We start from the raw sequence: 27437 nt of genomic DNA, 5'->3' as shown, positions 1-27437 counted from the left end.
TACTCTACCTACAAAGGAAAAACTATGAATCCTATAAAATCGCATGCAAAATTTTATGTATGTATAGATACATGCAGTTTCTTGGAAAAGGTCCATGGTTGTTAATGCAGTCTCCAAAAAAAAGCACAATAGGGTTTTTTTGTTGTTAAATCTTCCCTTCACCAAGAAGTTTTCTGCAAGGAAAGGTTAAACAAGCTTAAATCCTTTGTTACTTTCTCCCAGCACTTAAACTACTGGGTTGGGATAAATATAGACTGTCAACTGTATCACTAGGCAACATTATTTATTGTAAAAATGACTTTCTAATTGATGAAAACTGTAAAGACTGTATGTAGGTTAACTGTAAAAATCCTTGAGAGACACCAAACAGGTTTCTAGAGATGTATCCATTCCCACCATCTCTGATCATACCTAATTTTGCCTTCTATTTGACAAAATTGTACTACTAATTATAAACAAACATTTTATCTTAAATTAGCTACTTGACTCTGTCTAAAGGGTTTTCCAACTGGCAAATTCTCATTCTACTTTTCGTCAGTCTATATCACCTAAGATGTATTCTTGCCAAAATTATTTTAACCCAGTTCTAACAAGCCTTTAGCTCTAACTTCAAGTTTACAAGAAATACATGGAATAGAATTAAATAAGTAAAATAAAATGGATGTGTTACTTGAGGGCACTGCACCAATTCCTATAAAATTAAATGGAATAAACAAAACAGTGTAGGGGGACAGAATGGGAGAACAGCATGAGACTGTTGTACATTAAAAGAGATAAAAAACATTACATCCAAATGCCAAACACAGGTTCAAGCAAACCAACAATAAAAATACAATTTAGGAAGAAGAGGGACAATGTGAATGTAGTCTAGATATTAGATAAATTTTTTTAAATAATTGTTGATTTTCTAGGTATGATGACAGTATTGTGGTCATATGAGAAAGTCCCTATTTCTAGAGCTGCCTACTGAAATGCTTAGGAATGAAATGTCATGATATCTGTAATTTACTTTAAAATTCTCCAGCCAAAAAAAATAAATAAACCAAAACACTAATCAACGTTAAATCTAGGAGAAAATTATATTGAGGTTCATTATACTATTTCTCTACTTTTCTATATGTTTGGTAATTTGTATAATAAGTTTTATTAATTCAGTGAATAAATAACTGTTTTAACTCTTCAGTGACCTTTTTATAGAAGGCCTTCAGCCTCATTTTTTTTAATATGGTATAATACACACAACATAAAATTTACCATTTTAAACATTTTTAGGTGTAAGGTTTAGGTTAGTGACATTAACTACATTCAAATTGTTGTGCAACCATCGCCACCATCCATCTCCAGAACTTTTCCCTCTTCCCAAAGTGAAACTCTGTACTCATTAAATACTGATTTCCCATTCCCCCTCCCCCTAGCCTCCAAGCAACCACTATTCTACTTTCTATCTCTATGAATTTTACTACTCTATATCAGGTAACTGATATAAGTGGAATCACTTTATGTCTATTTATGTCTGGCTTATTTCACTTAGCATGTCTTTAAGATTCGTCCACGGGCTTCCCTGGTGGAGCAGTGGTTGAGAGTCCGCCTGCTGATGCAGGGGACATGGGTTTGTGCCCTGGTCCGGGAAGATCCCTCATGCCGCGGAGCGGCTAGGCCCGTGGCCCATGGCCGCTGAGCCTACGCGTCCGGAGCCTGTTCTCCACAACAGGAGAGGCCCGCATACCACAAAAAAAAAAAAAAAAAAAAGATTCATCCACATTGTAGAATATGTCAGAATTTCCTTCTCTTTTCAGGCTGAATAATATTCCATTATATGTATTTACATTTTGTTTATCCATTTATCTATCAATGGATGCTTTGGTTGATGCCACCTTTTGGCTACTGTGAACAATGCTGCTTTGAACATGGCTGTACAAATATCTGAGCCCCTGCTTCTTTTGGGTATATATCCAGAAGTGAAATTGCTGGATTATATGGCAATTCTATATTCAATTTATTTGAGGAATCACATACCATTTTCCACAACAGCTGCACCATTTTACATTCCCACCAGCAATACATAAGGGTTCCAACTTCTTCATATCCTCGACAGCACTTATTTTCTGTTTGATAACAGCCACAGTAATGGATATAAAGTGGTATCTCATTGTGGCTTTGATTTGCACTTCTCTAATGATTAGTGATGTTGACCTCTTTTCATATGCTTATTGGCCTTCTGTATATCTTCAATGGAGAAATAATTATTCAAATCCATTGCCCATTTTTTAAATTGAAGTATACCTGATTTACACTGTTGTGTTAGTTTCTAGTACACCAAAGTGATTCGGATATATGTGTGTGTGTGTATGTATATTCTTTTTCAGATTATTTTACATTATAGGTTATTACAAGCTAGTGAATATAGTTTGCTGTATAGCCCTATACCATAGGACCTTGTTGTTTATCTATGTTATATATAGTAGTGTGTGTATGTTAATCCCAAACTCCTAAGTTATCCCTCCCCCTCTACCTTTCCCTTCTGGTAACCATAAGTTTGTTTTCTATGTCTTTGAGTCTATTTCTGTTTTGTAAATAAGTTCATTTGTATCATTTTGTTTTTTAGATTCCACATATAAGTGATATCATATGATATTTGTCTTTCTTTGACTTACTTCACTTAGTATGATAATCTCTAGGTCCATCCATGTTGCTGCAAATGGCATTATTTCATTCTTTTTCTTGCTGAGTAATATTCCATTGTGTGTGTGTGTGTGTGTGTGTGTGTGTGTGTGTGTGTGTGTGTGTGTGTGTATACACACATATATATACACACCACATCTTCATTATCCATTCATCTGTCGATGACACTTAGGTTGCTTCCATGTCTTGTCCTTTGCCCATTTTTAATTGGGTGGTGGTTGTTGTTGAGTTTTGAAAGTTCTTTATATATTCTGCGTATATTTCCCTTATGATATATATGATTGAAATATATTTTCACCAATTCCATGGGTTGTCTTTTCACTCTGCATAGTGTCCTTTATATACCCAAGTTTTTAATTTTGAGGAACCAACTCTTGATTTTGTTACTTTTCTACTGGCCTTGTGAATTTGAGAACCTTTGAACTGGGGCTGGTACATGTGGTTATCCACAAGGCTTAAGAGCACAGATGCCAGTTACTCATCTAATGCTGTTCTGGTAGTTGCAAAATTTAAAAACTTCCCCAAGCAGCAGAGTAATCCTAACCTCACATTTAAGTTTGTGACAATACCATGCAACTCATCTACACAAAACTATATTCTAAACTTCATTTTACAGATGGGGATGCATTTAATAAGTGTTTAAGACCAACATTACTTTCAGGAATTTGCTTTCCAAATAATCTTTAATTCTGAAGATGACTCACATTCTGACATCAACTAGTTCAGTAACAAATAACACTCATAAAACAGCTAACCATCGCCATAAGAAAGCCTCTGAATAAGCTCATATTCCATTGGTTCTCAAGCTACTCTTGTGTATCAATGGGATTTCAAAAACTTGACCAAAATGCCCCACTGATAAAATAATGGTAATCTTTTCCTAATTTGAAAAAAGATTTAATAGGTAGTAATTTCAATTTATTTTTCTCCATAAATGTATCTTATACTACAAAACGCATCAAAAAGATATGTACTATAGAAAGCACTAACAGAAAAAAATACCTGAATAGCTAGTTAACTATTTTAGTGTAAAATTTATAATAGCCAAATCACACTGCATTAAATAGATGGTTTTTTTTTTTTTTTTACAAATGTGCTCATGGTCATGTATGTTTATTATATATATATGGTACTATAAAATTTCCTCAAAAACAGTGTTCTCAATTCATACAAGTGTATATAACAATAACTTCATAGTATTCCTTAAAAAGCATCATGACTTCCAAGAGTTCAACTGAGAACTACTAATATATACTACAGTTAAGTTTCCATAAAGCATAGTTTTTAATGCTTTTAATGAAACGGTTGAGAGACTGTCATGAGAAAAAGTAAAAAAAACGACAACAGGGCTTAACTTTTTAAGCAAAAATAAAATACCCAATAGTTCTTTGCAAGGAAACTGAAGGTTGCCCAGCTAATTTCTCTAACATGAAGCCATCTAAACTAAAAGCAAGCCTCATCTAAGATGTTTTACTTTTACTGTCAACCAATGTTTTTCAGATTCCACGACAATTTGATTTTTCCAACAAATGAAACAAAATAAGCAAAATTTTAATTTTAAAAGGTTAGCAAACAGGTTTCTCCAAAACATCAATTCTTTCCAACCTCTGAGACTCACACAAACTATTCCCAATGTTTAGTGTGTACCATGATCCCCAAACCAGACAAGGACAACACACACGCAAAAAAAATTATAGGCCAGTATCTCTGATGAACATAGATGCAAAATCCTCAACAAAATACTAGCAAACTGAATACAACAACACTTTAAAGGATAATCATAATCAAGTAGAATTTATTTCAGGGATGCAAGGATAGTTCAACATTCACAAATCAATGGGATACATGACATTAACAAATGAAAGTTAAAAATCATTTGATCATTTCAACAGATGCAGAAAAAGCATTTGACAAGATTCAACACTCATTTATGTAAAAACTCTCAATTAAGTGGGTATAGAAGCAATGTACCTCAACATAATAAAGGCCATATACAACAAACCCACAACTAACATCACACTCAAAAGTGAAAAACTGAAAGCTATCCCTCTAAATTGAGGAATAAGACAAGGATGCCCACTTTTGCCACTCTTATTCAACATATCACTGGCAGTCCTAGCCATAGCAATTAGGCAAGAAAAAGAAATAAAAGGCATCCAAATTGGAAGAAGTAAAACTGTCACTATGTGCAGATGACATGCTTTTATATATAAAAAACCCTAGGGGACTCCTCTGGCAGTCCAGTGGTTAAGACTTCACCTTCCAATGCATGGGGTGCAGGTTCAATCCTGGTCAGGGAGCTAAGATCCCACATGCCTCACGGCCAAAAAAGCAAATCATAAAACAGAAGCCATATTGTAACAAATTCAATAAAGACTTAAACAATGGTCCACATCAAAAAAAAGAAAATCTTAAAAAAAAAACCCTAAAGACTCCAACAAAAAACTGATAGAAATAATGAACTAATACATAATACAGTAAAGTTGCAGAGCACAAAATTAATATGCAAAAATCTACTGCATTTGTATACACTAAAAACAAATTAGCAGAAAGAGAAATTAAGAGCACAATCCAATTTACAATCACAACAAAAAGAATAAAATACCTAGGAATAAATTTAATCAAGAAAGTGAAAGACCTGTACACTGAAAGACACTGCTAAATGAAACTGTAGACACAAAGAAATGAATATATATTCTATGCTCATGGACTGAAAGAATTAACATTGTTAAAAGGTTCATATCATCTAAAGCAGCCTACAGATTCAATGCAATCTCTATCAAAATCCCAAGGACATTTTCACAGAAATAGAACAAAAAATCTTAAAATTATATGGAACCACAAAAGACCGCAAATAGCCAAAGCAATCCTAAGTAAAAGAACAAAGCGGGAGCTTCCCTGGTGGCGCAGTGGTTGAAAGCCCGCCTGCCGATGCAGGGGACACGGGTTTGTGCCCCGGTCCGGGAAGATCCCACATGCCGCGGAGCGGCTAGGCCCGTGAGCCACGGCTGCTAAGCCTGCGCGTCCGGAGCCTGTGCTCCACAACGGGAGAGGCCACAACAGTGAGAGGCCCACATACCGCAAAACAACAACAACAACAACAAAAAAAAACAGAACAAAGCTGGAGACATCACACTCCCTAACTTCAAATTATAATACAAAGCTATAGTAACCAAACAGCACAGTATTGAAAGAAAAACAGACATAGATTAATGGAACACAGCTGAGAGCCCAAGAACAAATCCATACCTACATGGACAATTAATTTATGACAAAGGAGCAGAAAACCACAATGGAGAAAGGATAGTCTCTTCAATAAATGTTGGGAAAACCAGACAGTCATGTGGAAAAAAATGAAACTAGACCACTATCTCATACCATACATAAAAATCAACTAAAAATAGATTAAGGACTTAATGTAAGACCTAAAACCATAAAACTCAATAGAAGAAACCATAGGTAGTGCACTCTTTAATATCACCCTTAGCAATACGTTTCTGAGTATGTCTCATCAGGCAAAGGAAACAAACAAAAAGAAATGGGACTACATCAAACTAAAAAGCTTCTGCACAGCAAAGGAAATCACCTATAAAATGAAAAGACAACCTACTGAATGGGAAAAGATATTTGCAAATCATACATCTGATAAGAGGTTAATATACAAAACATATAAAGAACTCATAAAACTCAATAGCAAAAAACCAAACAACCCAATGTAAAAATGAGCACAGGACCAGAAACGTCAATTTTCCAAAGAAGACACACAGATGGACAAAAGGCACTGAAAACATAATCAACATCACTATTACAGAAGTGCAAATCAAAACCACAATGAGAAGAGTAGGAACCAAGATGGCAGAGTAAAAGGACGTGTTCTCACTCCCTCTTGTGAGAACACCAGAATCACACCTAGCTGCTGGACAATCATCAACAGAAAGACACTGGAACTCACCAAAAAAGATAACCCACATCCAAAGACAAAGGAGAAGCCACAATGAGATGGTAGGAGGGGTGCAATCACAGTAAAATCAAATCCCATAACTGCTGGATGGGTAACTCACAGACTGCAGAACACTTATAACACAGAAGTCCACCCACTGGAGTGAAGGTTCTGAGCCCCACGTCCAGCTTCCCAACCTGGGGGGTCCAGCAACAGGAGGAGGATTTCCTAGAGAATCAGACTTTGAAGCCTAGTGGGATTTGATTGCAGAACTTTGACAGGACTGGGGAAAACAGAGACTCCACTCTTGAAGGGCACACACAAAGTAGTGTGGGCATCAGGACCCAGGAGAAGAAGCAGTGACCCCGGGGAAGACTGAACCACACCTACCTGCTAGTGTTGGAGGGTTTCCTGCAGAGGCGGGCGGTGGCTGTGGCTCACCCTGGGGACAAGGACACTGGCAGCAGAAGTTCTGGGAAGTACTCTTTGGCGGGAGCCCTCCCAGAGTCCGCCATTAGCCCCACCGAAGAGCACAGGTAGGCTGCAGTGTTGGGTTGCCTCAGGCCAAACAACCAACAGGGAGTGAACCCAGCCCCACCCATCAGCAGTCAAGCAGATTAAAGTTTTACTGAGCTCTGCCCACCAGAGCAACACCCAGCTCTACCCACCACCAGTCCCTTCCAACAGGAAACTTGCACAAGGCTCTTAGATAGCCTCATCCACCAGAGGGAAGACAGCAGAAGCAAGAACTACAATCCTGCAGCCTGTGTAACAAAAACCACATTCACAGAAAGACAGACAAGATGAAAAGGCAGAGGGCTATGTACCAGATAAAGGAACAAGATAAAACCCCGCAAAAACAACTGAATGAAGTGGAGATAGGCAACCTTACAGAAAAAGAATTCAGAAGAATGATAGTGAAGAAGATACAGGACCTCGGAAAAAGAATGGAGGCAAAGATCGAGAAGATGCAAGAAATGTTTAACAAAGACCTAGAACAATTAAAGAACAAACAAACAGAGATGAACAATACAATAACTGAAATGAAAACTACACTAGAAGGAATCAATAGCAGAATAACTGAGGCAGAAGAACAGATAAGTGACCTGGAAGACAGAATGGTGGAATTCACTGCTGCGGAACAGAATAAAGAAAACAGAATGAAAAGAAAAGAAGACAGCCTAAGAGACCTCTGGGACAACATTAAACGCGACAACATTCACATTATAGGGGTCCCAGAAGGAGAAGAGAGAGAGAAAGGACCAGAGAAAATATTTGAAGAGATTATAGTCAAAAACTTCCCTAACATGGGAAAGGAAATAGCCACCCAAGTCCAGGAAGCTCAGCGAGTCCCATACAGGATAAACCCAAGGAGAAACATGCCGAGACACACAGTAATCAAATTGGCAAAAATTAAAGACAAAGAAAAATTACTGAAAGTAGCAAGGAAAAAACGAAAAATAACATACAAGGGAACCCCCATAAGGTTAACAGCTGATTTCTCAGCAGAAACACTACAAGCCAGAAGAGAGTGGCATAATATACTTAAAGTGATGAAAGGGAAGAACCTACAACCAAGATTACTCTACCCAACAAGGATCTCATTCAGGTTCGATGGAAAAATCAAAAGCTTTACAGATAAGCAAAAGCTAAGAGAATTCAGCACCACCAAACCAGTTTTACAATGAATGCTAAAGGAACTTCTCTAAGTGGGAAACACAAGAGAAGAAAAGGACCTACAAAACCAAACCCAAAACAATTAAGAAAATGGTCATAGGAACATACATATCGATAATTACCTTAAACGTGAATGCATTAAATGCTCCAACCAAAAGACACAGGCTCACCAAATGAAAACAAAAACAAGACCCACCTATATGCTGCCTACAATAGACCCACTTCAGACCTAGGAACACATACAGACTTAAAGTGAGGGGAGGGAAAAAGATATTCCATCCAAATAGAAATCAAAAGCTGGAGTAGCAATACTCATATCAGATAAAATAGACTTGAAAATAATGAACGTTACAATAGACGAGCAAGGACACTACAAAATGATCAAGGGATCAATCCAAGGGGAAGATATAACAATTATAAATATATATGCACCCAACAGAGGAGCACGTCAATACATAAGGCAACTGCTAACAGCTCTAAGAGGAAATCAACAGTAACACAATAATACTGGGGGACTTTAACACCTCACTTACAGCAATGGACCGATAATCCAAAATGAAAATAAATAAGGTAACAGAAGTTTTAATGACACAACAGACCAGACAGATTTAATTGATATTTACAGGACATTCCATTCAAAAACAGCAGATTACACTTTATTCTCAAGTACAAACAGAACATTCTCCAGGATAGATCACATCTTCGGTCACAAATCAAGCCTCAGTAAATTTAAGAAAATTGAAATCATATCAAGCATCTTTTCTGACCACAACATTATGAGATTAGAAATGAAATACAGGGAAAAAAAGTAAAAAACACAAACACATGGAGGCTAAACAATACGTTACTAAATAACCAAGAGATCACTGAAGAAATCAAAGAGGAAATCAATAAATATGTAGAGACAAATGACAATGAAAACACGATGATCCAAAACCTACGGGATGCAGCAAAAGCAGTCCTAAGAGGGAAGTTTATAGCTATATAAGCCTACCTCAAGAAACAAGAAAAATCTCAAATAAACAATCTAACCTTACACCTAAAGGAACTAGAGAAAGAAGAACAAACAAAACCCAAAGTTAGCAGAAGGAAAGAAACCATAAAGACCAGAGCAGAAATAAATGAAATAGAAACAAAGAAAACAATAGCAAAATTCAATAAAACTAAAAGCTTGTTCTTTGAGAAGATAAACAAAATTGATAAACCATTAGCCAGACTCATCAAGAAAAAGAGGGAGAGGACTCAAATCAATAAAATTAGAAATGAAAAAGGAGAAGTTACAACAGACACTGCAGAAATACAAAGCATCCTAAGAGACTACTACAAGCAACTCTATACCAATAAAATGGACAACCTGGAAGAAATGGACAAATTCTTAGAAAGGTATAACCTTCCAAGACTGAACCAGGAAGAAATAGAAAATATAAACAGACCAATCACAAGTAATGAAATTGAAACTGTGATTGAAAATCTTCCAACAAACAAAAGTCCAGGACCAGATGGCTTCACAGGTGAATTCTATCGAACATTTAGAGAAGAGCTAACACCCATCCTTCTCAAACTTCCAAAAAATTGCAGAGGAAGGAACACTCCCAAACTCATTCTATGAGGCCACCATCACCCTGATACCAAAACCAGACAAAGATATTACAAAAAAAGAAAATTACAGACCAATATCATTGATGAACATAGATGCAAAAATCCTCAACAAAATACTAGCAAACAGAATCCAACAACACATTAAAAGGATCATACACCATGAACAAGTGGGATTTATCCCAGGGATGCAAGGATTCTTCAATATACACAAATCAATCAATGTGACACACCATATTAACAAATTGAAGAATAAAAACCATATGATCATCTCAATAGATGCAGAAAAATCTTCTGACCAAATTCAACACCCATTTATGATAAAAACTCTCCAGAAAGTGGGCATAAAGGGAACCTACCTCAACATAATAAAGGCCATATACGACAAACCCACAGCAAACCTCAGCCTCAATGGTGAAAAACTGAAGGCATTTCCTCTAAGATCAGGAACAAGACAAGGATGTCCACTCTCACCACTATTATTCAACATAGTTTTGGAAGTCCTAGCCACGGCAATCAGAGAAGAAAAAGAAATAAAAGGAATACAAATTTGGAAAAGAAGAATTAAAGCTGTCACTGTTTGCAGATGACATGATACTATACATAGAGAATCCTAAAGATGCCACCAGAAAACTACTAGAGCTAATCAATGAATCTGGTAAAGTTGCAGGATACAAAATAAATACACAGAAATATCTTGCACTCCTATACACTAATGATGAAAAATCTGAAAGAGAAATTATGGAAACACTCCCATTTACCATTACAACAAAAAGAATAAAATACCTAAGAATAAACCTACCTAGGGAGACAAAAGACATATACACAGAAAACTATAAGACACTGATGAAAGAAATTAAAGATGATACCAACAGATGGAGAGATATACCATGTTCTTGGTTGGAAGAATCAATATTGCAAAAATGACTATACTACCCAAAGCAATCTACAGATTCAATGCAATCCCTATCAAATTACCAATGGCATTTTTTACGGAACTGGAACAAAAAATCTTAAAATTTGTATGGAGACACAAAAGACCCCGAATAGCCAAAGCAGTCTTGAGGGAAAAAAACGGAGGTGGAGGAATCAGACTCCCTGACTTCAGACTATACTACAAAGCTACAGTAATCAAGACAACATGGTACTGGCACAAAAGCAGAAACACAGATCAATAGAAGATAGAAAGCCCAGAGATAAACCCACAGACCTATGGTCAACTAATCTATGACAAAGAAGGCAAGGATATACAATGGAGAAAAGACAGTCTCTTCAATAAGTGGTGCTGGGAAAACTGGACAGCTACATGTAAAAGAATGAAATTAGAACACTCCCTAATACCATACACAAAAATAAACTCAAAATGGATTCGAGACCTAAATGTAAGACTGGACACTCTAAAACTCTTAGAGGAAAACATAGGAAGAACAGTCTTTGATGTAAATCACAGCAAGATCCTTTTTTGACCTACCTCCTAGAAAAATGGAAATAAAAACAAAAATAAACAAATGAGACCTAATGAAACTTCAAAGCTTTTGCACAGCAAAGGAAACCATAAACAACACGAAAAGACAACCCCCAGAATGAGAGAAAATATTTGCAAACGAATCAACAGACAAAGGATTAATCTCCAAAATATATAAACAGCTCATGCAGCTCAATATTAAAAAAACAAACAACCCAATCCAAAAATGGGCAGAAGAGCTAAATAGACATTTCTCCAAAGAAGACATATAGATGGCCAAGAAGCACATGAAAAGGTGCTCAACATCACTAGTAATTAGAGAAATGCAAATCAAAACTACAATGAGGTATCACCTCACACCGGTTAGAATGCGCATCATCAGAAAATCTACAAACAAGAAATGCTGGAGAGGGTGTGGAGAAAATGGAACCCTCTTGCACTGTTGGTGGGAATGTAAATTGATACTGCCACTATGGAGAACAGTATGGAGGTTCCTTGAAACACTAAAAATAGAATTACCATATGATCCAGCAATCCCACTACGGGCACATACCCAGAGAAAACCATAATTCAAAAAGACACATGCACCCCAATGTTCACTGCAGCACTATTTACTATAGCCAGGTCATTAAAGCAACCGAAATGCCCATCGACAGACAAATGGATAAAGAAGATGAAGTACATATATACAATGGAATATTACTCAGCCGTAAAAAGGAACGAAACTGGGTCATTTGTTGAGACGTGGATGGATCTAGAGACTGTCATACAAAGTGAGAAGTCAGAAAGAGAAAAACAAATATCGTATGTTAACGCATGTATGTGGAACCTAGAAAAATGGTACAGATGAACCAGTATGCAGGGCAGAAGTTGAGATACAGATGTAGAGAGCAAACGTATGGACACCAATGGAGGAAAGCCCTGGGGGGGTGGAGATGGTGGTGTGATGAATTGGGCGATTGGGATTGACATGTATACACTGATGTGTATAAAACTGATGACTAATAAGAACCTGCTGTATAAAAAAAAAAATTAAATTTAAAAATTAAAAAAAAACTAATACTAAACTTTCTTTGGTTATTTGTATGGAAATATGTTAATATAAATGTTTCAGACATTATATGAAATTCCTAAAAATCTTATATGTTCTGGTATAATGTTATAAGTCATAATTCTAGTTATTTTTTTTAAATGTATATCTCAGAAATAACTCAATTTCCTTGTCAATTGCATTATTATGAACTTTCATCAAATCTTTAACCGTGGTCATTTTTAAGTCTTTTGTCATTTACAGACAGTTCTGGATGTACTCTGATGCTTTTGCAAAAATGCTCCTATAAAAGGGTTTCATCTTCAAGTAATTCATGGAAAAGACTCTGACAAGCACAGGTTTCTGGTAACTGACTATACTGCTGAACTGAATGAATAAGCATTTTCAGAACTCTAATGGAAAACTGATGAATTCATATAAGTGCTAACAAAAGATCAAGATTAAAAAAATTAATTACATGGGACTGAGTGAACTGATGAGGATGATTATAATTTTTGTGACTGTTTGAATAGAAAAAAAAGACTATGCAAAAAAAAAAAAAGACTATGCAGTAGCTGGAAACCATAAAAATAGAAAGTCCTGCATAAATATTTTTGCTTTATCTTAATACTGAATAAAATATTATAAAGCATTTCATTCAGGAGGAAAAAATACCACAATGACGTAACAACTCACACCCATTAGAATGGCTATTATCAAAAAGGCAAGAAATACTCAGTGTTGGTGAGGATGTGGAGAAAAGTGAACCCTCAAACACTGTTACTGGGAATGTAAATTGATGCAGCCACTATGGAAAACAGTATGGAGAGGGCTCAAAAAATTAAGAAGAGAACTACCACATGATCCAGCTACTCTACTTCTGTATGTTTATCCAAAGAATATGAAAACACTAGCTCAAAAAGATATATGCACCTCTATGTTCATTGCAGCATTATTTACAATAACCAAGCTATGAAACAACTTAAATGTCTATCAACAGATGGATAAAAAACATGCAGTAAACATGCAGAATATTGCTTGGCCATAAAAGAATGATGAAATCTTGCCATTTACGTGACACACCTAGACCTTGAGGGTATTATGCTAAGTGAAATAAGTCAGATGGAGAAAGACAAATACCATATGATTTCATTCATATGTGATTAAAAAACTAAATAAATAAATAAAGGAACAAACCAAACCAAACAAAAACACGTAGATATGGAGAACAGATTAGTGGTTACCAGAGTGGAAGGGGGTTAAATACACAGTGACAGACGGAAACCAAACTTTCAGTGGTGAGCATGCTGTAGTGTATACAGAGATTGAAACATAATGTATACATGAAACTTAAATGTTATAAACCAATGTTACCTCAATTTAAAAATACATATATCAAACATAATTGAATCAAGGATATTTCTACTGTTAAGTGGCAAAGGTCATGCCCTGTTCTTCCCCAAAATATAGCCTCCCTTGTCCTTATGCAGACATAGGCAATGAGTTACCCTTTTTGATATTAAACTTTATTGAGCATTATGCATTAAAGTAGAATTAATATATTTTTGCATGTGCATATAATGTAATTCTCTACAACAATGAAAACAAATGACAGCTATGTGACCAATATACATGAATTTCCCAAGAATAACCCTAAGCAAAAGAAGCAAGTCACAAAGAATGCAAACACTACGATTCCACATACATAAAGCTCTTAAAAAGGCAAAACAGATATTATGTAGAGATTCACAATTAAGAGGTAAAAATGTAAAGAAAAATGAGGAAGTTATCATCATAAAAATCAAGATAGTGATTACCTTGAGGGTAAGAAAGGTAAGGAAGGGGAGTGTGACCAGGGAAAAGGTGCTTCTGGGATGCCAGCAATATTCCACATCTTGACCTGAGCTGTGATGAGATGGGAGTTTGCATTATAATTGTTCTTTAAACCATACACAAATGTTTTATGCATTTTCCTGCATCTATGATAGCTAACTATTTTCAAAAGAAAAAAAAAGAATAAAGCAACCTGTCACTCAAAACAAGATTTTTTTGTTTTGTTTTTCTGACTACATGGAGATATTATGAAAGGTTGCAAGCAGGAGCCTGCCAAGATCAAACACAACACACTAAGCGAGTCAACAAATAAGCAACTATTAAAAACCAGACTCATGTTCAATGCCAGAGTTCTATCTTCTCATTCAGTCGACATGAGATGGGATCTAGCAATAGGTATTAAGTATATAGCACATACCCAGGGGCTTGCGGTAAAAATAAATGTTCCCAGGTCCCTCCCCTGGAGATTCAGACAGGAAGCCTATAACTTTACTTTTTAAAAATGTCCCCTAGTCACTATGATCAAGCCAAATTTGGAAAACACTGCTCTCGACCATAGATTGGCAAATGGTATACCAAGTGATTATTCATAAACATTTTATAAGTCAAAGAGGGGTAGGGTAGAGGGTCAAATTAGAGCAAGGAAAAAAAGAGAGAGAGAGAAATAGGAATGTTAACAAAAATACACATCATAATCCTCTCAAATACCACTGCTGTCACCAGTGCCATAGGTTGTCAACCTCAGCAAGAAGTCATGCAGCAAACAAGGAAAAGACAATTGACAATGAATTGCTTTCATAATATTAGAATCTTAAGCATCATTTAGGGAAACATGCCAGAAAATTCTGTTTTTCTAGGTTATCAAAAATATCATGCCCAATGTACTTCAAAGTATCAATCTCCTGAACCAGAATTTTTTTTATGATGTTTCACACAAAAATCAGTACCACCACTATAAATAAATTGGTACAGAACTTATCAATTTGGAGCCAGGCACTCTGTTATGCATTTGATGTGAATGTTGCTCCGTCTAATCCTCAGAACAACCTTACCAAGTAAAACAAAAACAATGCAGGGAAAAACTTTTTCCCATATCATTCCAGTTTTCCTATTTTAGGGGACTCAATTTCTGTGTGTAAGTACCAGAATAAATGAACCAATTCCCTTATTCCCTTACCCATTATCCCCACCCCCATCCCTTTTTCTTTAATTTATGCATAATTTGTGAACAAAAAGCTGAGCATGCCCAATGCCTCATACATAGTTTGGGTGTTAAGCATGACATTTAGCCTACTATATTAATGGTGGAACAGTATGGGGTGCTAGATCAAGTTATGCCATTCCCACTGATGATTACAACTGTTTCTTTAAAGTATCACCCCAAGACTCTGTTCCTGGCCTCTTTTCTGTATAGTAACATTAAAAATATTTCACGTATACATTAAAAAGATGCATAGATATTCTGAAACAAAACAATTTGTTAACATGTACATGTAAACTCTGGGTGGGGGACTCTATATGATTTTTTTAAAATATTTATCTGCATATTTCAGAATAAACAATTAAAACTTTCTAAAGCCTATTTCATTTTATATAACATATACCAAACAAAAACCTAGAAGAAAACACACAGAAATCGTAACAGAAATCTGTTCCACCTATATAAGTTCTCTAAGCATGCATTACTCTCATACAAACAAAACAAAACAACAACAACAAAAAAAACCAATGTTTTCTTAATGAGCAAGACACAAGGTTTTATAATTCACAAGTCTATTCACAATCTGGAGAAGATGAAATTATTTCTTCTTAAGTGAAGTGTGCAATAAAAAACTAGTGAAAAAAAGGGCAGATCTTCAGCTATGAGTTAAATCCAAGCCATCATTTTCTCTCTTTAAGCACTCAATTACACTCAAAAGATTCCGTCCTACACTACAGTCCTTATACTTATCATTATTGCTGTAAAGGTCAAATGTAGCAGCCATGTGGGCTCCCAGGCATTTGGGTCAATTGGCAATATATCACAATCTGTCAGAGATGATACCTTTATTAATTATGATGCCATGGATTACTAGCATTCCCTTTCCATTGGTAAAGAACTCAGCACTGTGCTCAGGTCCAAAGGCATGACCAAAGCAATACCAAAACCTCAAATTTTTAGGTCTATTTCCTGGAACCACTCCAGGCACCAACTCTACATCAACAGTTCAATCAGGAGAGAGAAACTATAGTAAATTAAACAGTGTTTAACACAAATAATAATTAAACTATGATAAGATAGTAACTATAAAGATATAATGAGGGGTGGCAAGAGGCAAGAGAGAGGGATTCCAAAGGGGCATGAGGAAACCTCTGGGAGCAACAGATATGTTCACTAACTTCATTATGGTGATGGTTTCAGAGTTATATAAATATGTCAAAGCTAATAAGCATAAACTTTAAATATGTACAGTCTGGGACTTCTCTGGTGGTCCAGTGGTAAAAAATCTGCCTTCCAATGCAAGGGACACGGGTTTGAACCCTGCATTGGACACGGGTTTGAACCCTGGTCAGGGAACTAAGACCTCACATGCCACGGGGCAACTAAGCCCGCACACCACAACTACAGAGCCCACAAGCGCTGGAGCCTGCGTGCCACAACTAGAGAGAGAAAACCTGTATGCCACAACTAGAGAGAAGCCCGCATGCCTCAACGAAGAGCCCACGTGCTGTAACTAAGACCCGATGCAGCCAAAAATAAATAAATAACTATGTACAGTTTATTATATGCCAGTTATAAGTCAATAAAGCTGTTTTTAATTTTTTTAAGATAAATAATTATTAAACTCTGATGGGAAAAATAAGGCTGAGGGAGAGGACCCAAAAAGGATAAACTTCGAAGAAGGGTCCCCTCTCCTCAAGGCTGGAGTTTCTCATTGGAGAAGCTATGGTTGTAGCACGCTAGATAACAGAGAATTTCACTGGATTGTCCAAACCAGAGCAGGTCCAACGTTGCCAGACTAGCAGGAAACAATTCTCTGGAGTGCAGCTGTTGAGGCTGGTGAGCAGGTGTGCAGAGGTAGTCAGGACACTGCTGCAGGCACAAGGCCTAGAATGCACAGTATCCATGTCAAGAGAACTGCAGGAAACAGCTCCTTGGGGTACAGGCAAGCCAAGGTTGGTGGGCAGGCACGTAGAGGTCCAGCCAGGCACTGGAGGCATGAGGCCTGAGGTACGTGGTGTCCACTTCAGAAGGGCAGTGGCAAGGTGGTCACCAGGTCTAGACTGGGACTGCAGGATCAGTGAAGGCCTATTTACCCTGGGCACATGGCTGAGGCAGAGCACCACCAGATGTCCCCAATGTCCCTAGAAGTGGGGGGGAGTGTGTGGAGGAGGGGGGGACCCTGGTCAAGGAACTGAGATCCCACAAGCCACAGAGTGCAGCCAAAAAGAAAAAAAAAAAAGAAAACTAAATATTGTTAAGATGGCAATACTACCCAAAGTAATCTACAGATTCAATACATTCCCTATCAAAATTCCAATAGCCTTTTATGCAAAAATGGTGAAGTCAATCCTCAAATTCATATGGAATTGCAAGGGGCCCTGAACAGTCAACACAATTTTAAAAAAGAAGAACAGAGCTGGAGGACTCACACTTCCCAATTTCAAAATCTTACTATAAAGTTACAGTAATCAAAACAATGTGGTATGGGCATAAGGATAGACATATAGGCCAAAGGAATAGAATTGAGAGTCCAAAAAATCAACCTATATTTCTATGGCCAATTGATTTTCAATAAAGGTACCAAAATCAGTCAATGAGGAAATAATATTATACTTTCTTCAACAAGTGGTAATGGAACAACTGTATACCACATGCAGAACAATGAAGTTGTACCCATAAACTCACACTATATGCAAAAATTAACTCAAAATAGTTCAATGACCTAAATATAAGAGCTAAAATGATAAAACTCTTAGAAGAAAACATAAGAATAAATCCCCATGACCTTGGATTCCACAATGGATTCTTAGATATGAAACCAAAAGCATGAGCAACGAAAATAAATAAATAAATTGAGCTTCTTCAAAATTTAAAACCTTTATGCATCAATGGATATTATTAAGAAAGTGAAAAAACAACCCACAAAATGGAAGAAAATATCGGCAAATCATACGTCTGATAAGGGTCTAGTATCCAGAATACATAAAAACACTTACAACCCAATAATAAAAATTTTCCAACTTAAATGTTTCCAACTTAAACATGGGCAAAAAATCTGAATAGACGTTTCCACAAAGAAGATATACAAATGGCCAAACCACCACATAAAAAGATGTTCAACATCATCAGTTATTAGGGAAATGCAAATCAAAACCACAGTGAGATATCACCTCATCGTGACACAAGGATAGCAACAGCATTAATTTTTTTTTTTTTTTTACTGGAAAAGAACAAGTGTTGGTGACAATGAAGAGAAATTGGAACACTAGTACACTGTCAGTAGGAATGTAAAATGGTTCAGCCACTACGGAAAACAGTTTGGTAAGTCCTCAAAAAGCTAAACATAGGATTACCATATGATCCAACAATTCCACTCCTTATATATACCCAAAAGAAATGAAAACTGGGACTCAGAAAAACCCTTGTAAACCAATGTTCAGGGCAACAATATTCACAATAGCCAAAGAATGGAATGAAACCAAATGTCCTTCAACAGATGAATGGATAAAGTCCGGTGTATACATACAATAAAATTATTTAGCTGTAAAAAGGAAGAAGTATTCATACATACAATAATGTAGCTTGCAACAACATTGCAGAACCTCGAAAACATTATGCTAAGTGAAAGAAGCCAGATGCTAAAGTTCACATATTGTATGATTCCATTTATATGAGATTTCCAGAATAAGTGAGATATCCAGTAAATCCATAGAAACAGAAAGCAAATTAGTGCTGCCAGGGGCTGGGGGCAGCAGAGAATGGTGAATAGGTATGGATGGGGTTTTAGTTTTGAGTGATAAAAATGTTTTGGAACTAGACAGAAGTGGTGGTTGCACAGCACTGTGATTTACTAAATGCCACCCAATTATTCACTTTAAAATTGTTAATTTTATGCTGTATGTATTTCGCCTCAAAAAATTTTAAGCAATTAATATTTATAATACATGTTATGTAAATGTATAAATTACAAGCACAGTTCTTCCTTTTTGAAGGTCAAACATGTAAATTACAAGCACATTAATTAGGCAAATAAACTACTCTTCATATTTAATGAGTTGTTTTACATCTAAGCAAAGTAGAAATTCAACTCCTACTCTCTTATGACTTGATTTAGAAATATTCACCTATCATCAGGTGGGATTATTTCCCCTTATTGCCTCTAAAAGTTTAACTGGATATCTTGATCATTAGAAAATGAGCCTGGGGCTTCCCTGGTGGCGCAGTGGTTGACAGTCCGCCTGCCGATGCAGGGGACACGGGTTCGTGCCCCGGTCCGGGAAGATCCCACATGCCGCGGAACGGCTGGGCCCGTGAGCCATGGCCGCTGACCCTGCGCGTCCCGAGCCTGTGCTCCGCAGCGGGAGAGGCCACAGCAGTGAGAGGCCCGCGTGCCGCAAAAAAAAAAAAAAAGAAAGAAAAAGAAAATGAGCCTGAACTAGAGTCATATTCAATCAATTAAACTTCGACAAATTTCTAGCCCCTCAGAAATGATTCTAAATCATAATTCTTGTATCTGACTGGAAGCTCTCTCATTTCAATAAGCAGAATACCCTAAATTTTCAGTTGTCTTCTCAATTTACATTAATGTGGCTGTGAACATATAAATGTTTTAATGTCCAAATATTTCAAGGTTACTGATACCCTAAAACCACAAAATTAACACTGTTCCTCAGACTTTGTATTTCAGAGTTAAAAGACAGATTTCCTCAAGCAGGACTACACAGTTGAAATAACTGGAAATAACGTAAGTATCTTCCTCATGGATCGTTCTCTTAAAAGGAATGTAAAGGTAGATATAAAAATGCCTGATCAGGACTTCCCTGGTGGTACAGTGGTTAAGAGTCCACCTGCCAATGGCGAGGACACGGGTTTGATCCCCAGTCCGGGAAGATCCCACATCTTCCTGCGCAGAGCAGCTAAGCCCGTGCGCCACCAACTACTGAGCCCGCGCACCTAGAGCCCGAGGTCCACAACAAAAGAAGCCACTGCAATCAGAAGCCCGTGCACCACAATGAAGAACAGCCCCCGCTCGCCACAACTACAGGAAGCCCGCGCGCAGCAACGAAGACCCAACGCAGCTAAAAATAAATAAATAAAATTTTTTTAAAAAGCCTGATCATGTTACTCCCTGCATAAAATTCCTTAACAGATTATACAACTTTCAGAATAAAGTTCAAAACTAAATTGTGACTTAAACTGTCTCTGCCTATGTCTCCAGCTTTGTCCCTTGCCAAGTTCATAAACTGTCTCTGCCTATGTCTCCAGCTTTGTCCCTTGCCATTCCTCCTTAGTCTTTCTTCTCTAACCAGTTGAACTTTCTTTTCTGTCAGCCTCTCATTATGTGCCTTCTCTGTGCCACCGCGGTGTAACAAAACGTTTAACTTGTTCATCACTCCTTGAAGTTAGGGACCATACAGTTTCAGATTTGGTATACTCAGCACCTAGCACAATAATCAAAGGCTGTTGTAAAATTAAAGTATGAAAGTATGGACAACTGGTAAGATCCATTACTGGGGTCTAAAATACTGTGGCTTATTTTTCCTTCATAATGGCAAAAGGGGAAACTACATATTAGGTTATATTTTGCTTTATTTTTTAAAATTACAATGTAGTCTTATTAGTAAATAACATCAAATAGATAACATTAATTTTGTGGACATTTTTTAAACATCTAGTTTGTTAACTAAAAGCATAAATTTAGTCTGATTATTATTCAATGGAAGCTCATGATCAGCTCTGTTTTGTCTACATTAGTAAAGTGAAACTGCAATAGACATTTTGTAAGTCTTAAAAGACTTTTTTAACAGGAAAATTCCTCATTTTACAAATGAGGAAATGAACTGAGAGGTTGAGTTATTCATGCAAAGTCACACAGCTAATTATTGGGCAAGTTGGGGAACACCCAGATACCCAGATTCCCTTAATGGTGATGCTTTCAGCTACAATATAACCTTATTTCCACTTCAACCTCATAGGCAAGCCATGCACTGCAATTCACAGCACACTTCTCTTTCTTCCTACCCTCAATCTAGTGAGGACATGAGCCCTTAATACTTGTTACATTTAACTGATTTCTTTATCTTTAAGATCTGGCCCTTGCCTTAACACAACTTTCTTCTTTCCATTATAAATATTTAATGAGTACCTACATTTGCTGAATATTAAATGCATCTAAGTCATTTCATTGGGAAAAGGGTAAATAGGGAGACATACATGAGTCAGAATGATATAGTCCCTTCCTTTAAAGTGCTCTACAAAATTAGTTACAATCTGGTATAGTACTCTTATTGTTATCTGTTTAGAATTGTGATTTTATAAATACATAGTATAGGAAAAATCTAATTACTTTCCACTATTAAAATAAACCTTGGGCTTCCCTGGTGGCGCAGTGGTTAAGAACCCGCCTGCCAATGCAGGGGACACAGGTTCGAGCCCTGGTCCGGGAAGATCCCATATGTCGTGGAGCTACTAAGCCCGTGTGCTACAACTACTGAGCCTACGCTCTAGAACCCGTGAGCCACAACAACTCAGCCCACAAGCCACAACTACTGAAGCCTGCGCGCCTAGAGCCCGTGCTCCGCAACAAGAGAAGCCACTGCAATGAGAAGCTCGCGCACCACAACGAAGAGGAGCCCCCAGTCGCTGCAACTAGAGAAAGACCGCGCGCAGCAACGAAGACCCAACACAGCCAAAAATAAATAAATAAGTAAATTTATTAAAAAATAAAATAAAATAAACCTTATTTCTCTCACTAGAAAATAAGCTCTATGACGGCAAGGATTTTGTTTTTTCTTGTTGTTGACTAATGTAGTCTGCATGCCTAGAACAGTGCCTGACATAGAAAATACTTAAATATTTGTTGAGTGAAGAATGCTATAGAAAAATGTGTAAGTAGTAGAATCTAAGTAACATTTCCAACAATGGTGTGACAGATGACAGAATATGTAAACCTTCCTTGTCCTAATGCTTGTGCCTAATATCCAATTTTTTATTTGATTGGTCATCATCATCATTTTACAGAATGAGGAAACAAGCCAGAGAACGGGTGGCACAAGGATTCAGTCATAGAATCTCTATTCTTCCTACCACACCTTCTCCTCTCATCCTTTGAGGTTCTTCTCCCACAGTCTCAGCTATAAGTAAAATACAATCTATCTAGGTCGCCTCTTCACTGCTGCCCCATAACAAGCACACAGACTCTCTGGTTTTAAAAGTTATCCTATTAATCAATTCAGGGTAACAAAGGGGATGACACAAATAAAAACTCTGGAGACGTTCCAACAATTCAACATTCAACATGTGTGTTTAAATGTCTGGCACTGTATAAAAATCACAGCGTCTTTCCAAGTTCTTAATGTGAGAATCCCTAGGCTCCAATTTACTGGCTCTCTTTTGAAATAATAAATGGGAGGTTTGCTAGGTTTCCAAAATTTTCCCTCCCCACTACCATATTCCTATCCTCCCAGGAATATGTTACAGGGAAAAATAGTGGATATAACCCTATCAAGTAAGAAATCTGCATTTCTGAGGACCTTCTGGAGTCACATCCTTCCTGTGAAACTTTGACCCACAGGGGGATGACTGCTTTAGATCATTTCCTCACCATGTGAGCAATTGGTCTCTTACCTTTTTATGGAATACACAGAGCTCCCACCTTCCATCTTACATTTCCAAACATCTGAACAAACCCTCTGCTCCCAAACCAAAGACTGTATCATAAATCCTTCTCCTAAATCCCCTTCCACCAACATCTGTTCTTCATCATAATATCCTCCCCAAAATAAGGCCCATACTTATGTCATTTCACAATGTCAATGTTAACATTTCTCAATTCTATACCCTTTACAACAATCCCACCATCATTACTTCCTGCCTCAACCAGCCTCGACTGTAATTAAACTCCACGACATTCCCACCTCCAGGCTTCCACTCCTTCACTGGACTTAGTTCCAGATTAATATTTATAAGGAGGGGTTCTTCTCAAGTAAGAATCAGGTACAAAATTCTTAACCTGGTTCCTTTAAGTATTCCTGTAATCTGTATCCATCTACCTTTACCAGCCTGTTCCTTAAACATACTACCTTGGCAAACATCCTCTGCTTTTGCTTTAGCAGTGTCCTGAGGTTAAAATCTTCTCCCATCCTCCTCTAGTTGCTAACAGATTTTCCAAATGGCCACATCCTCAGTATGAAAGGAAAAAGGCTGAGGCATATGATTTATTGAACACATATTCTGTCTAGGGCCTTACAAATTATCCTTATCCCCACAAAAATATAATGGCTTAATACTGTATTTTTGAGGAAGGAGTTGAGGAACCCAAGGACCAAAGGAGCTCACCCCAGGTCATCCACATCAGCAAGTAAAGAAACCAAAATAACCCCACAGTATTCTGTATTTTTAAATAAAACATGATACAAGACAGGCTTTAAGTCAAGATGCCTAGGTTCAAATTCCAGTTGCTCCACTAACCACCTGTGTGAACTCAAAAAGTTATGTATTTTCGATGCCTTCATTTCCCCATCTATAAAAAGAGGATTACAAGACAATATTAAGTGCTTAGAACTGTTTGGCCTATAGTAAACAATCAATGTTAGTTATTATGTCTGTTATTGTTATCTATGTACTATGATATGTAAACTGACAATACCAATTATATGTTCTCATTGTTCCTAAATTAACTTTTCTGTAAAAGGATTATAAAAACTTCATATTTTTTTATATATGCTTAGTAAATATTTGCAGAATACATGAATTTTTAAACAATGATTACCCACGATGCTCTAATTAAAAGAAATGTCTATTAATTCTGTTTCTTCTTTTGAGAAAACTAACAATGCTTACTTCTTCCCTTTTTTATGTCATGTGAAACTACTACGTGCAATACCATATGGTAGTAATATGTCAAACAGTACAAAATACTATTTTGATCTGAACTCATTTTGACTTCTGCTAAACATTCCCAGATTTTAAAATGTCCAAAATCATACTTTTTACTTAAACACCAACCGTTTTCAGGTCATACCAACATGAAGTAAGCATACCACGATACTTGACCAAGCCATTTCATTTCATACATCTTTATGGCAAAAACTATAAAACATAAAATGCCTTCCTATCCAATTTAGTTCGAAGAGATAAACCTATCATTCCCTTAGTCCTGCCCTTACTTTGCTAAAATTAGTGTCTGAAAAACTTCTGATAGGGCTTCCCTGGTGGTGCAGTGGTTAAGAATCCGCCTGCCAATGCAGGGGACACGGGTTCGATCACTGGTCCGGAAAGATCCCACATGCTGTGGGGCAACTAAGCCCACACACTGCAACTACTGAGCCCGCACGCCTAGAGCCCGTGCTCCACAACAAGAGAAGCCACCGCAATGAGAAGCCCAAGTACCGCAACGAAGGATAGCCCCCGCTCGCTGCAACTAGAGAAAGCCCGCGCGCAGCAACGAAGACCCAACGCAGCCAAAAATAAATAAATAAAATAAAATAAAACCAAAAAAACCTATCATTTAATACCTTGTTCACCCTTGGCAAAATCTTGATTAAAAAAGCAGGCAAGATGGCAATCAAATATTTAAAAAAAAAAAAACTTCTGATAAATCTATGTTATTCTGGGATGCAGAAAAATATCAAAGGAAGGGTGCTGAATGCTAATAACAGTTTAGGCCCCTGCAAAATGTGTGAGAGAAATGAGCTTTAAACAAGGATAGATGAGAACTTACTCCAAATCCTTCAATATTAAACCCTGCAAATTAACATTTTTGTCCACATGATTTACTATTACACATGCAGACATGAAGCTGCTGGCTTCAAATAAAGGGAGAGATAAAAAATATATTATTAAACCAGTTGTCATTCCTGACACAGAGAGAAATAACTGGGCTTCTAGCCAAACATTTCCAAAAATCAACAACAACAAAAACAACTACTTTGAGGCTTAACTATGTAAACAGACATATTTTATTTCAATTAATTCTTACACTTCTTCCCTTATTTACAGATAATATCACAGAATTAGTAAGTGGCAGAGCTGAAGGGTGAACCCGGCCTGACTCCCAAATTCAGGATACAGTGGTTTGCCATAATCCACAATGATATGGTATACATTTACATCTTCCTCTTCACACTCATATATTCTTTTTAAAAACCTGAAACAAAAGCTTCATGAAATAATATTTACTCTTACTCCATAGGATATTCTCTGATATTTTTTTCTTTCTTTCTAATGTGAATGCCAATGCACTAAATTGATTCCCAAATCCCCATGGGCCCTGCACGACACTTCCTACCTCCTGTTTAAAGTTCTTTTAAACTGCTACCACAGTCCAGTTTTGCTACTCTGAAGTGGAGCTAATCTCCTCGACCCATTAAAATTTGTCCTTAAATAGATTAAATCCTTGAAAGCCCTTCCTTAAACCTTGAATTGATGTTTCTCTAACTAGAACTCTTCGGTGGCACACCCATCTTAGCTATTTATATTGTATCGAAAACTGCAGATGTTCTCCTTGGAGAACAACAGATCATTGTTAAAAGGAATGCATTAGTTTTCACTGTTCCTGCTGCATCACTGACAAGAGTTGACAAGTGTGGGGCAACAACACTGGACCTGAGCAGCTGCCCACGGTGCTGAAACTGAAGATGAAACGATAGTTTTGGAGATATACCATTGCCAGATTAGGACAAAGTGCAGGAATTTACCAAAACGCTGGCAGAGAACACTCAGTGGCTGCCACCAAATACGCGTGAGTGCTTCTGGGATCGCTTGGCTTCGGTGTCGATCCACTCCCTCTCTGGGACAGAGTTCTTTTATCAGTGCGGGTCAACTCAATAAGGGAGAGCTTCCAGCTTTAAGGGGGCAGGGACGCGGTATCTGTCCCTAAGAGAGTCACGTCCCACCTTCTATCCAGCTTCCGGGGTGGGGGTGGGGGGAGGTTAGAAAGAAAGGAGGCGCCTGCCCTCTTTTTTCCAAAAACTAAAGAGTTCCCCCAACTAAAGTCGAGCGACTTCGCCCGGGGACGCTGCGGCAAGTGCTGGACCAAGAGAAGCCCTCCGAACGTCTTCCCAGGTTCCAGCCACCTCAAGAGGGGAATGTAAGAAGCAAAACGAATAACCGAACAACTTCAGATATACACAAACTCATGGGGTGGGAATGCAAGGGGAACTCGGCCCTCCAAGAGCAGGGCTTTTTATTTTACCTTTTGCAAAAAAAAACACCTAGTTTCTTCCGCGCCCAGCCTGGGGAGGAGCAGCCAAGAGCTCAGCGGCGGAGCCGCCTCGGAGCTCCAGGGCCGGAGAGGGGGTGTGTTCTCTCGGCCAGGCCCCACGGGGAACAACCCGCCGCCCGGCCGCCGCGACGCGGGAGAGGCTCTTACCTGGAAGCCTGACCCCGCAACACAAATACGCTCGCCAGCCGCGTCGCTGCGGGAGAAGTCCCTACCGCGACTTCATGATTGAATCTCCTCACCGACCCCCACTGCCTGGAGTCGGAGCACAAACGACAACACCGAGGCGAGGCGGAAGTCCCGCCCCGCGCGCCTCATTGGTCCGCACCCGAAGGTAGAGGGAAGCCATTGGGCCACAGAGGTGCTCGCTAAGGCTCCTTCCCAGTCTCACGCCGGGTCTAGCTGTTTGCTCAGGTCCAACTCGGAGAGATGTCCAGTCCGCGGAGTCGCGTTCTTGGCCTCGTGACCGGTCCTTTCTGGAAGGGAAGGGCAGGGCAGGGCAGGGTGGCGCGGGCTTCTGGAGCGAGGCTGAAGGATCTGCTTTTGGCGGGGAAAGGGGTATGATGGCTGAGGGGATTGGCTGTGGAATACTGCCGCCTGCCGTGTGCTCCACAGGAGTGGAGGCCGTGGGGTCAGAAGGGGATCGGACCGAGAGGCCAGAGCTAGCTGGCCTACCCCGTTCTGGCTGTTGGGCCGAAGCATCCCGAGGCCCAGCAGGCGGGCTACTCCTCGGCGGGCCTGGCTTTGGCGTCGTCTCGCCGCTTTCCTGCACCGCACTCACCCGACCCG

General features: G+C 38.2%; 1 protein-coding gene across 1 annotated transcript in view; it reads right to left on the bottom strand.

Annotated features, from left to right (window-relative positions):
• The window catches only part of RNF13 (ring finger protein 13), a 138142-nt gene extending 111208 nt beyond the window's left edge, over positions 1-26934 (bottom strand). The window contains exon 1 of the mRNA XM_060011412.1: positions 26799-26934. The gene's annotated coding sequence lies outside the window, so the exon portion shown is untranslated. The remainder of the gene's footprint in view (positions 1-26798) is intronic.
• Between the last annotated feature and the right edge of the window lie 503 nt (positions 26935-27437).

The sequence above is a fragment of the Delphinus delphis genome, chromosome 4 (assembly GCF_949987515.2).
Source record: "Delphinus delphis chromosome 4, mDelDel1.2, whole genome shotgun sequence".
NCBI lineage: Eukaryota > Metazoa > Chordata > Mammalia > Artiodactyla > Delphinidae > Delphinus > Delphinus delphis.
This window is presented reverse-complemented; position numbering and strand designations above follow the sequence as displayed.